The 14,477-nt window shown below is 32.6% G+C and overlaps 1 protein-coding gene across 9 annotated transcripts in view; it reads left to right on the top strand.

Moving 5' to 3' along the window:
• The window catches only part of Dgkb (diacylglycerol kinase beta), a 769,121-nt gene that overhangs the window by 608,601 nt on the left and 146,043 nt on the right, over nucleotides 1–14,477 (top strand). The gene's annotated exons all lie outside the window — the stretch shown is intronic.

Raw genomic sequence — 14,477 nt, 5'->3', positions numbered from 1 at the left:
AACCTCTGGGAACTTTAAAAGCAGAAGCCAGAAATATGAATAAATTAATATTTAGGGACAACTGAAAATAGTGGAGGACAATTTTTAGAATACTCTTATATTGCTTCTGAAGCTGTATAAAATAACTTTATGCTTTTAATGCCATTATTATTGTCCCTTTTTCTCTAATTTAACAGTCCAATTTTAAAAAATCATACATTAAATATGATTCTAAAACCAAAATCTGACATCTGGTAGAATTCTAGAACTTCTTATGGTAGAATTAGTATGGCTGCAAAGTCATTTTGTATTGAAAATAATAGATAATTATTTAAATAGAAAAGTTCTGTTTTCTAAAACATAAATGAAATCACTGCCCTTTAGGTTTCACTCCTGAAAACAAAAATGGGTAAAATCTAAAAAGATAAGAATGGCTGAATAAATGAATCTGGAAAAATGTGCAAAAAATGTGCTTTGTATAACAGTTGCATTTTGAAAAGTATATGATTTATCAGTCAATCTAATAGGTGAAAGGGACCAAGGAAAGAGATTCATTTACTTAGGGCTTTTAATTAAACCCCAAGCTGTTTAGCTTATATGGCATTGAAGGCAGACTACCTTCTTTGTTTTCAAAATGCTAAATGCTATCCTGAGCCATTGCACACTTCTAACAATTGATTTTATTGTAACTTCAGAGCAGGATGGAAAATACAAATGTTTTAACATGTCATTTTCTGTACATTTACATGTCTGATATTGGTGATAAAATTATCATCTTGTTTCTGTGACATTATATGTCCAGTCTTGTGTCTGTTGAAAATAATGGCAGGTTTTCTACCCAGGTTAAGGCTGAAAAGTAATTTTAAGTATACTTAGGTTGGTTACACAGTGGTGGAAATACAAAATAGATTTTCAAGTTAAATAAATATTGGTTCTCTACAGAAGTTTCATCCAGTTAAATAACATTGTAGAATAAATTTTCTAAATATAAAGCACTATAGTAACCCTGTCCTTTGAGGGTAATTACTTGAATATCAGGAGGTAGATGTCCCCAAGGGGACTTATAATGATTTTTTCTATTATCGAGAGACATGACAATAACTTAGGGAGTACTTTAAAATTATAAATGTGAAAGAACTCTTAAGAAGGCATGAAATTAACTACATTGTTTAAAACCTAAGTCATGGTCCTAATTTTTTTCCAATCGCTATTAAATACCATGTTTTCTTTTCCATTAAGGTGGAAAAATTAACTACTATTACCTAGAAGAGAATTCACATTCAGTTATACCATATTGTGGTTTGACATCTCATTTAAAGGTTTGAAGTAATATCAGGGAAATTTTGAACTTTGAACTTACTTCACCTTTTTTTATTTACAATTGTTTTGATAACCTTTATGGATATAATAAAATGGACACACTCTAGCACCTGGTCCTCCTGGCACAGTTATCTAACTACCAAAAGTGCTAGGGGTCTCAGTAAACAGCAAAGAAACCTGTTTTTAAAAGAATTAAATTCTGTCATTTACTTAATTATCTTTGAATAATTTGAGCTTGAGTTAACCAAAGTGACCAACTTCTGGAGTCCCTTGCCATGAATTTAGTTTCCATGAATATTGTCTTTTATTAGAGCTAATTAACATATGCATGGTACATCCTGGGATAGTATTCAGCCCAGTCCATTTTTTTTTTTTTAGAAATTGATAGAAATTTGTATAAATAACAGTCCCTTTACATTAAGTGACAGTACTTCTATCTTAATAAAAACAGTTCCATTATTCTTCCCTTGATAAACTATGAGTTTATAATGTTAGGGCTTCTGTTTTTTTAACATTTGTTTTAGGTAGGGTCTATTGTCTGCGGTACAGTATCAGCTATTAATCAGGTTAGGCTAAATATTGAGGCCTGAATATTATAAGGTGCCAGTCATTTGAAATAAAACTAAAAGTTTCCATGGATAAACATGACTAATTTATTAAATAAGCCCTGGGGAGCTTTTTTGAGAAAGTTAAAATGCCTGATGAACATGGCACTGTTATCTAATTATTCTATAATATAGCACAAAATAACAATCTCATTTCATCCTTTTATTTACAAAGCTGTTCCCATTATCATTATATTTTACCTGTTCAAGTGCTAAAAGATTATTCCTAGTTGAGAGATTCATTAAAAGAGAATAATTATATTATATTTCACAGATTGGCAGAAAGAAAATGTATCTTTGAACAATTCCATTTCCCTGAACAGTTGTTCATTTCATAGTTGAAGACAGGTCTATTAAGTACTTTCCACCCTTTTTAAACATGTCAAAGCTAACCATTAATACTGAAATTAGTAATTTGGTTTTGATTTAATGAAAGAATTAGCTGCTATTTGTGAAACTCAGTTTCTATGAATGAAACACAAACATAACAATATTTAAAAAACATTTAATATCTAAAAGCACTAAAATTTTTCTCATGATTCATATTAATCTCCTCTGATAATCCTTAATATACTGATATTTTCCCCAATAAATGCTTCTTTACCCAAAACACTTACATGAAACATTTTATTGCTAAGTGTATAGCATTCAAGTTTTTAAAATATCTTTGTAGAACAATAGTAAAAGAGAGAAAATCAATGAGTATCAGTGAATTCTAATTTTAGATTTATTGCACCAAAGGATCATGGATTTTTTAGTAAGGTCTTAGTAATTTAAAGGAGAATGAGTACATTAAAATTCTCTTCAATAGAAAATAGATCTGAGACATATTTCACGTTCAAACATGTAGATGCTGTGTAATGTTATCCATGATCATATGCAAGTGGATACATACTTTGGTAAATAATTCAGGAAGAATAAAACAATATATTAATTAGTGATGGTCTGACCATACTTTTTGTACTTGATGGTAATGATTGCTTATAGTTTAGTCTTTTCTTCACATCATCTTGACCAGCTGACCAAGGTGAAGCACCAGGATGTCAGTGAGTCTAGTGAAAAGCAGCGAACCAATGCATTCATCTTCTACTTTATCCAACAGGAGGAAAGATGCTCTTTTGATTAAAAAAAAAAAATATATATATATATACATATACATATATATGTATGTATATATACACACACACATACACACACACACAGTTCTTCTATCTTAATAAAAACAATTCTTCTATCTTAATAAAAACATATATATATATATACACACTGACCCATGAGTAATGCTATTTTGAATTACAGGTTTAATCTTAGGTTTTAATACATTTTTTAGTTAAGTGTTATTTTAGAATTATTCATTAATATGATGCTTTTCTTTTGTTAATGAGGACTATTTTTTTTTTTTGGTAGTAGGGATTGGACCCAGGGTTGTTATGCCACTAAACCACTGAGTTACATTTCTAGCCCTTTTTATTTTTTTAGTTTAAGGCAGGGTATCATAAGTTGCCTGAACTAGCATTGAACTTACGATTCTCCTGCCTCCGCCTCCCTAATAGCTGGGATTTCAGGCATATGCCACTGAGTCTGGCTCAGTGGGTCTCATTACACACATAGGCCTTATAGTTTTGTTAAAATCAACTTTTTTCTATTTATATTTGGATTTTTTTGTTTTGATCTGTTTTATTTCTGCTGTTTTGTTTTTGAATATTTTATATATGTTATCTTTGTAAACATTACTTTTCATCCAAATGTTCATTTAAAAATCAGCAATCAACAAGAAACTATAACAGGTGTTTTCATTCTTGAGGAAGCAAATGAATGTGATGTTTATGGCAGATATTGAAATTTAACATCCTTTGCAAGTCGAGAAACCATTCTGTTATCCAAACACTATAAAGAAATAAGAAATGAAATAAGTGAATTTGTTTAAGCATAAAACTTGAATTAAACTAAGAAAAATGGACACACAAAACCTCTGTTGTTAGAATTTGTAAATAAATCTATTTACTAATGAGTACTCAGATAAAAAAAATCTTGCAGAGGTGTGTTGGACGTGTGTGTGTGTGTGTGTGTGTGTTTGAAATGAAGCACAGAATAACAGCACTTGAATGCATATTGTTTTGGAAGTCTCCTTCAGAGAACCAGGGAACCAATAGCAGTGATCCTTTAAGAATAATGTATTCTTCAGATTTCATCGCTATTCCTCTTCTGTATAAAAAGGCTAATCCTATCATGATGCCTGCCATGCATTGAATAACCCCTCCTGGATTATCTCTTGTAGTACAGTTATACTTATCCATGGACCAGAAGATAGTAGCTTCTGAAGGTATGGGGAAACTCAGTGAAATTCTGTATTGACTTCTCATTCTTTTGTTGATTTATTTTATGATTCCCCATGAGGTATGTGATAAAAAGTGGTTATCATTCCAGGGGCAAGAAAAAGGAGTAAACTACTATCACACCAAATGGTTTATGTTACCCAGAATTTTCTCTCACCCTATGATGCCTTCTGTCTACTTTCTTTTAAGTTAGTATCCCTTGATAGGGAAGAACTTTGACATGAACATTGAAGACAACTGAATTTTTTATAGATGAGCTTTAGTTTTTATTTTGCTGGAGTATAAGTTTATAGCTATAATCATATGGTAAAAAGAGGAAGAAATCTGTAATCTTGGGCCAATTATTAATTTGGCCACATTTGTTTCATAACCTCTGTAAATGGAGACAAGCATTTCTGATTTGTCTACCACAGAGGATTATCTGTACATCTCAATACATTTTAAATAATAATTTACTGTGGAAATGTAAGATGCTCTAATTATTGTTCATAAAATTTAAAATATGGGAAAGATTCTACTCTGTTATCATTGAAGCATTTGGGTCACATTTGTAAGAGGAGGCAGAGGACTAGGGGTCATTCTCCCACTATTGAATCAATAGTCCTTCTAGGAATTAATCCTGGCACCACTGAATGATTAAAAACAAATAGGATTAATATTTCAGTTTATGTGAAAATTTTCCTTTCCAGAAAAACTGTATTATGATTAAAGTAGTGGAGTTCTCAAGTCTTAAAACATTTAAGGACTCTCCAATAAAGATTTAGGTCCTGACAGATTTCTGATCCACCTTGAATTACTTGATTTTTCTACAATCTTTTATGAAGAATGGAGCAATTCCTGTTAGAATATTTGTATCAATAAGAGTTTATTAGAATACAGTTGACTCTTTTCAGGTATTAGGGTGCTCAAAATATCTTAATTATGCATGTTATTTCTTTAAGTTTTCTCTACCCATGTATTGCCTTTTCCTCATAGAGAATCATGGAATACAGTATTTTCTTCCTTCATTTCCTTTGTTACTTGTCTAACATCTCTCACTTTCTTAAAATTGTGATGGCCCCGGTACTGAATCCCTAGAACCCACATAAGCAAATTACTGCCCCTACTGATCTTGCAGCCCAGTCCAAGTCACCTTAGCAACCAGTTTAGGTTGTCCCTGCTGCTCTTAAATTTCTAATGCCCTCTTGGAAATTCAATGTGTTGCTGGTGATGCACAGAGTTGTTTCCAAGAGCATTCTCAAAAGCAGGCTCTATGGAAAGTACAAACTGCCTAGCAAATTAATGACAATGTGAGGTGCTGCCTGCTGGGGTGAAAATAAATTGTAAGAAAAGACAGGGGACAGGTAATGGGCCCTAGCTATGCTGCAAAACTCTTTTCAAACTGGCACTGACTGTGCACCAATAGATGTGGCAATAACTGTCAACAAGATTTATGGTACTTTAATGTAGACTCAGTCAGAGAGGAAAGGTAATAGTAGTTCTATGGTTTTGTTTAAAGTTTAGTTCCTCCTGCTCCTGAAGCAATTCTTTTTAGGCAGCAGGGTCATGATCTCACTGCAGATTATTTGCAACTTTGAGGGATACTAAGACTTTGAATATGTATTCTATTGTTCTTGCATAAGCTGTTATTGTTTTGTTGATGGTGATGATATTGATGATTTTCCTTTTTTAATTAGAAAGCAGAAATTCCCACAGAGTTAGAATATGCATGTCTAGGTTCTTGTAAAATAGAGAAAGTATAATGATTGTTCATATTCTTTTGCTATTTGATGATATCAATCACCTCAAATGTTATTGCCTGTTTTTCATGGACAACCTTGAGGTAATTATGTCTATAAGGCAATATAGCCCTTTATAGAATGACTCTCTTGTTTCCATTGTTGCTTGTGTCATGTCTTAAATCTGACTGTCTCTCAGCAAAACTTAAATATGCATGTCTGGAATGTGCATAGAGTTCATTTTCCATAAATGACAATGAATGAACAGATTATGCTTTTAATAACACTTTTTTCTCAACTATGTTCTTGATTATCTGATAGTTTCTATCTTCATTGGGAATTATGTAGGATTGATGAAACCTAAAGATTAAATGAAATAGGACTTTATTCTTGAATTGAGTAAACTGAATATCCTTGTGTTAAATCTGTTTTTTTTTTTTTTTTGCTTAAGCCTAGTGGACGGGCTTTTTAACAAATCATTTTGCAGTTTGTCATATATATATATATATATATATATATATATATTTAATTTAGTTATTTATTTTAATTAGGTATATATGAAATCAGAATGAATTTTGATTCATTGTACACAATGAAACACAACTTTACATTTCTATGGTTGTACATGATGTAGGGTCTTTCCATATATGCAGTCATAGATGTTCATAGGGTAATGATGTCCATCTCATTCTACCATCTTTCCTGCCCCAATGCTCCCTCCCTACCCTTTCCCCAATCAAAGTTTCTCCATTTTTTGCAATTTGTCATGTATATTTAATGGACAGAAAACAGAGAACAATCATATTAAGACCATAAATGTCAATAAGTATGGAGGTTCTTCGCTTAATAGCTTAATATGTACCCAGCCCATCTGATTTGTGACTGGCTTCCATTTCACTCAACCCCACTCAAGTCCAAATGGCCTTTTTAATGCTCATGAAGTACACCAAACATTATACCATCTCAGAAACTGTATCGACATTCCCTCTGCCTAGAATATTCTTACCTCAGATTTTCGCATGACTTCTCTTTTACTTCCCTCAGGTCACTGAAAATAGGTTACTATTAAGTATACTCTCTTGAAAGAGGATTACTTTGACCTCCTGTCAAAAATACCTTCCTATCTCTACTTCCTCTCCCACTATGTGTTATACTTTCTAAAAGCCCAAACACTATAATGAACTATAACATGTGCAGAAAGGTGCATATATCATAGATGTACAATTGATGAATTTTGACAAAGTACATAGCCACTCTGTTGGATCAAAAACAGGACATGACCATGCCACAGAAGTCCCAATCACATGCTGTACTCAATATTCTGAATTTTTTGACATGGATAGGCTGCTCCAGTTTTTGAATTTTATGTAAACAATTATGTATGTTGGGCTTCCTAATTTCATATTTTTATTATTAAATAATATGTTTAATGTGCATATACATATTTTTTCCAGTGCAGGGCTACTGTTAACTCTACTGCTATGAATTTTCATGTTGACATTATACATTGCTTCTATGTATATACTGAGGAATGAAAATTGCTGGGTCATAGGGTGTGTGTATATTCAGTTTAGCAGGTACTTCTATAAGTGGTGGTAATAATTTATATTCCAACCATTTGTGAATGAGGGTTAGAGTTCAGTGTTGTGAAAGTGGTAAGACCATTAGGAAGTGGAGCCTAGAGGGAAGTCTTTAGGTGACTGGGGAACTGTGATTAGAAGGGATGAAGATAGTTCTCATGGGAGCCATGCATTAGTTCTAATGATAGAAAGTTATTATAAAAGCCTGAGCCTGACACCCAAGTCTCTCCTTGGCTTCCTGTGCAGTGATGTGGTCTCCTTCTACATACACTCCCACTATTGTACTCCAATCTACCATGAAGTCCTCACTATACCTAAGCTGATGCGGTTTCCATGTCCTTAAACCTTCAGAACTGTGAGATAAACAAATCCCTTTTCATTATAAAGTTTCATAGTAATGAAAAGCAAAGTTATGCAGCAGATTAAACAAAATTTGGGTTATGGTGGGCCTCTGAAATGGTAGTATCATTACTTGATATCACATCATCAGATTTTTCATTTTTTTTTTTACACATTCCTAGTGTCATGCCCAGAGCTGCTTTCTACTTGAATTATTTTAGCTTTATATTGCACAATTCTGTTTGCAGTAGTGATAGCCTTGCTCTACAGCCATAGGGCCTACATTATGGTTCTTTATTAGGCTTGCTACGAAGTCCACAAGGCATCTTTTCAACCATTCTTATATCTGGAACTATGAGCTGTCCTCTATGGCTCCGGTCACTGAGCTGAATACATTTCAGTCTAACCTACTCCAGAGTCCTTTCTTTTCCTGCATCTGACACAAAGCTTTAAAACTTTTATGTTACTAGATGAAGAAGGAAGACTATGCCTCACAAGTGCAGCATATGCTGCCTCCAAATCCTAAAGACCTATCAATGTTGTACTTTTTGCTTTGTGCTGGGAAATACAGGATACTTACTTTATCTTTTACTTTGGAGAACATTCTCTGACATAGTGAAGATCTCCAGACCCATGTAAAGATGAGAGCTGAATTTTCATAGAATTTATCTCTCATCTTCTGGCAAGTCATTGTCTTTCAAAGGTCTCCAACCCACATTCAGTTTATTGCTCAGTTTATCTAGCCCCATTAGAGAACTAGTATAGTTATTCTCAAATTTTTTGTATAAAGACCCATTTACACTATTAAAAATTATTACAGACCCCCCAAAAGAAAATCTTTGGCTTAATAGATTATGTCTATCTCTATTGTAATTTGCCAGATGAGAAATTAGTATAGAGGAAAATATTTTGTCTATTTATTTGAAAATAATAATAAATTATCACATGCTAATACAAATAGTATATATTTAAATAGCAACATTTAAAAAAAAAACAAAAAAATTAATAAGAATAACAACATTGTTTTAAATACCTATAAATATCCTTAAGGTCTGGCCTAATAGAATACACCTGCATTCTCAAATCTGCTTTGATATTCAACCTATTATAATATCTTGTTTTTAAGTATATGAAGAAAAATAAGTCTCACACAAATATGTAGCTGCATATTATTCTTTGGCTTATCTTAAAATTGAACAAGTGGTAGTTTCTTAAAGGTTAGTTGAAATGTGCAATATAAAACACATCAATATAGTTATAGTAAAATCAACAGGAGTATCTTAAACTTTGAATTGGTTTTTGCCTACACAAAAAAACATAAATAAATCTTTTTGAAAAATAAAATATCTACATTGTTAAGATTTTTAAATATTGAGACAGTTTGTTATATGATATAAAAAATGATGGTTGCTAATATTAAGCTCTCATTGGTAAACATAAAATTTCTGAGTTCCTAATTTTCATTTTAAAAATTGGATTTTCTTATTGGAAATATATGTTATCAGTTATAAAAGAAAAAAAAAATAAGTCTTCCAAATATCCAAATCTGAAGTTATTTGAAGTTCTAAATAAATAAAAGAATAAAAAAGGGTGTTGGTGCTCCATAAAAAAAAAAAAAAACAAAACATGATCAGTTTAGCTCACAACTCTGTCAGTTATGGAAATTCCATTCTTTAATCTGACATCATTGTTTGGTGCTTTATGTTCTTTTCTCATTTCACCAAAAAAAGATTATTTTAAAAATATACTCAGGAATAAGGATCTAATACAATTTTTATTCCTTCACTAAGAGTACTTTAAAGAAAAAAAACAACCTATTTCTTAGCAATGAAGAATGTATTAATTACTAGTACTGCTTCTTAAGTTCCACTTTTTTCTGCTCATTGTACTAATTGCATCTACATTTCTTCTGGTCAGTAACTACAACTTATTGGTATCTATTATTTAGAGATTCTATCACTCCCAATTTTTATCAGGAACCCCAGTTCTATAATATGATTTTGTACTATGTCCTATCAGCTGACCTATGGAGAACAGTTGTCACTGAGCATCTCAATGGCACTGTTGTCCCATTGTTTTTTTCTCCCCCTTTTCTGTTTTTTTTTTTTTTCTTGTTTGTGTGTGTGTGTGTGTGTTACTGGGGATTGGATTGGGGATTGAACGCAGGACTACTCTCCCACTAAGCTACACCCCAGACCTTTTTTTTTTTTTTTTTTTTTTTAATTTTAAAATAAGGTCTTTGTGTGTTACTTAGGCTGGCCTCATGTGATCCTCTTTCCTCTGCCTCCTGTTTCTGGAATTATAGATGTGTGCCACTGCACATTGTTGTCCCTTTCTGAACCACAATTCTTATTGTTTAGTAAGTAGAATATCTTGTGGTTGATAATGTGGATTATTTTCATCTGGTGAGTTTTCTAACCTTATGTGTATCATCTCAGGCATCTCAGTATGCTATCTTCAATCCCTTCCTCATCTTTCATGGCAGTTCTGGAATTTTTACCTCAGTTAGGGTGGGCTATAAATTTTTCCAAGCTTCTAAGAACCATTCTGGAAGCTTTTAACACCATCTTCTAGGGTTTGTGCCAGAATTTTTAATTTTGAATCACAGTAGAGTGCTTCCATATCAATTAATTGCCATATCTAATATGGCACTGAAGTATATTCTGTCAGCCATTGTCAAGGACCCTCAGGATCCATGTCATGTGCCTCTTCTCAGCTCCTCTAGATCCTTCAGCAACTTCAGTGATTGCTCTTCTTCTTTCTTACTAGTCCTATAACATTCTATGCACTCTGTGTTCTGGTTGTGCTGATACTTGACTGTCAATATTGGTCTGGTTTTCAAGAAAAAATATAATAGTAATCTTGAGGAAGGGCACTGATTATCCTATAAAGAATCTGCCAGTTTTTAGGTCTGTATATGATCTTCAAGCAGGAGTATGGAGTATACAATTGCATAAAAAGTAAAAGTGATCCAGAGAGAATCTAGAAATTCCAATTTCTTAATTACATCTCTCCAGATAATCATACATTACTATCAGGGTTTTGAACTTGAATTGGAAACCAGACTTCTCTGAATTCTGCAGCTTTTATTACTAAGTTCTGAGCATAGTCCTCCCTTTGCTTTTTGACTGCAGAAAAGTAGGTTTCCTTAACTTTTGCAATAGATGCCCTTTGGTTTTCACTTTTTGCCTTGAATTGGTGATTAATCAGGGTGGTATTCGCTTTCACACAGGTCCATTAAGAAAAATGGCAATGAAGCTTTACTATATGCAACCCCTGCAGATCTGTGGTGAGCAAGACAGGCAGGGCACTGACTCTAATATAAATGGTCAAATTAAGAGTATTATCAAATTAATCATTACATAGTCATTAAAATCATAGGTTGAGGCATTTTTCATAATATTTGAGAATGTTTATGATATAGAATCACATGAATAAAGTCTGGTATGAAGCTATATAAACAAACTATATAAACAAGTCAACATGGAAATATTTGAATGGCAGAAAACTAAAGAGCTAAATAAAATTTCAGTAAGATATTATGATCTTAAAAGAAAAGGTGATACAATATCAGAGAAAAGCCCAATGGATACAGTTAAAATGGATAAGGGAAACAAATTCCTTCCTTTGAGTGTACTAACATTATTTTATTTATATTAACTACTAACATTAAGTATTCTCCACTTATTAGTTGACATTCAGTACTATACATGGTAAAGACTTGTATTTTATTTGTACATATAAGGGCATGTTCCTTCAATACTAAGTTCCAGCTATTCTTTTCCCACATGCATACATAGCAACCAATGTTCATCTTTCATTTAGAACACCTTCAAGTATTTAACCTTTTCTCTTATTTGACTTTATTCAATTAATATGCCCAGTCATACATTAGAAATATGTTAAAACTTGAATTAAATGTCTTGGATGAAAGCTTATAATACCACATCATTTTCAATGGAAGACTTTAATTAATTGAAGTTGGAAAGTATTAAATGACTATAAGCATTTTCCATACTATTAAAATTCTTCTGTTTTATAAATTAGAGAGAGGTATAGTTTGAGATTGAAAATAGTTATTAGAGATTTTATTAAAGAATTTAACCTTTATTTTTTATTTATTTGTTTTTTATGTGGTGCTGAGGATCAAACCCAGTGCCTCATCCACACTAGGCAAGCACTCTAGCACTGAGCTACAACCCCAGTCTAGTTATTAGGTATTTGATTCTATACTGTGATACAAAATTAAGCATAAATTTTAATTACCTATTTTTCTATTATTATTTCTGTATAATATGGTATGCCAAGAAATTCAAATAGAAAAAAAGGGTGGAAAATAAAATTAAACCAGTAATTATGATGAAATAATGTTAGTGTTATAATGGGGAAGTACTGGTGACAAAGCCATACTAGGGATATCAAATTTTGTTGAAATCAATAAAGAAGTTAGAATATTTGCCATTTTGATGAGACCTAAACATAAGAATGGATTAAGTAGACAAAGAAGAAAAGGAATATTGATATTATGGAGCAACAGGGATAGAGTTACAAAGATAAGACAGTATGAAATCACAATACAATTAGCCAGTTACTGGCATGATTATGTGTTTTTTATTGTTGTTGTTTGTTTGTTTCTTTCCTACCAAACTATAAACACCATGAGGACAAGGAACATAAGTATTTCATTTCCTCTTATATTCTCAGGGTTGAGTATGGTTTCTGGCACTCAATAGTAACCCAGAGAATCTTTGTGAAAAATGGGGGAGGACTTGGAAAAGGTGAAGTTGAGGATAAACTTTGTGCACATCAAATACTAATATTTATAAATACCAATGTTTTCAGGTGAGCAAACTAAGATTAAACATTTGAAATCTTGCTGAAACTCAAAGTCTGTACATAGTAAAATGAGGATAAGGCTTAGTTCTATCAAAACTAGTATGGCTCCAAATTCGGCATGACGTTTCTTAAAAGGCAATGACCCATTTCTGAGGCACAGTCCAAGGATCCAAGGAACATTTCTCTGCCAATTGGGCTTTCCAGACATCCTGAGAAAAAGACTACTATATGTGGGGAGCCACTCCAAATACTTGCATCTTTAAGTCCTGATGCACCACAGGGATCTGAAAGACCACTGTAGTCTGGTGTGGTAGTGCCATGACTTGTGACTCAAGCTTTTCCCTTGCTCTGATAATAAGGTATGGCACTGGGAGTGACCCTAGGAGTGGGTGGCACCCAGAGGGGTTGAGCTACACTTACCTGTTTCCTTGTAATCCTACCTCTTGCCTCATTTGAATGGCTTCTTCCCAATACAAGGGTAGAGCACATGCTCCTCTCTCTCTTTCCACAGACCTAAGGTCTGACCTAAGGTCAGAGGATCCATCATAGGACCCAAAGAAAAAGGTATTTCTCTGTCACTGTGTGGTTATTTCTTAAAGTCCAGTTGACCTGGAGTGACCTTGAGTATTCAGTCATGGAATGCTACAACTATGACTTCATGAAAGCCCAAATATGAAGATGAAATAATAATTTAATGTTAATATTGTATTAAGCATTTATTTTACTTTACCACTCATATACCTCCAGGCCCCTTCACTATCTTATATTTTTTCCCTTCTTATTTTCACTTTTATACATTATTAAGCCTTTTGTTATTTTAGTCAATTTTACTTTTCTATTTTGTATTATTGATAATTCTAATTCATATATGTATATATGTCTATGTCAGATATCACTGTGATAAAGCAGAATGATTCCAAATAATTAAATAGCTGCTCAAGATTTTTAACTACTTTAGAATGAACTTTAAAATCCTACTTGCAATTATTCTAAGGGGAAAGAAAGCAACAAATACTGTCTCTTGGATTTCAGGCCAACTTCAGTATTAAATCCTGGAATTAACATAGGTTTCATCTATTCTTTTATTCCCTTGAATGGTCATGCAAACAAATGTTAATCATTTGGAAAAATGTTTAAACATAGAACTTTGAAAGAAAAGTCAAAGGAGCTGGCAATTTAGTAGTCCTGTTTATTAAGAACTGGTCAAGCTATTGTATTATTATAGAACTTTCTGCTTCTTCGTGTTCTTATGAAGTGAGAAACACAGAAAGTCTATGAGTTTTACTGCTTTGATAAAATTGTTGACAAATCAGAGATTAGAAATTATACAGACACCATATAGGATCACTGCTGAGAACACCTAGTCTCTGAGAAGGGTGGCATTTGTGCCTTCTGATGGATCATAAGCCACTAAGCCTATAAATAAATGCAATTGTTCACATGTTCAGAAAGCTTTGAAGTTCATTATTTTTAACATTTTATTCACACACACACATGTGAGTGTGTGTGTGTGTGTGTGTGTATATATATATATATATATATATATATATATATATATATATGAGTTCTATCTTTAATATCAGTTTATTCTAATTATGACTGACTTCGTTGCCTCATCTCAACCTCAGACATAACTACCAAAGATTCGACCTCTATTTAATATCATAAAAAATGAGGTGAGAGTCTTAAATGCATTTTGTGAGACATGCGTATACTTTGAGTGAGAAAACATAGTTAATGTGGTAATGGTATGTGCAAAACAAG

This window comes from Marmota monax, unplaced genomic scaffold (genome assembly GCF_021218885.2).
Source record: "Marmota monax isolate L192 unplaced genomic scaffold, Marmota_monax_Labrador192_F-V1.1 WCK01_AAM20220418_F8-fsc00057, whole genome shotgun sequence".
In the NCBI taxonomy this organism is placed as follows: domain Eukaryota; kingdom Metazoa; phylum Chordata; class Mammalia; order Rodentia; family Sciuridae; genus Marmota; species Marmota monax.
This window is presented reverse-complemented; position numbering and strand designations above follow the sequence as displayed.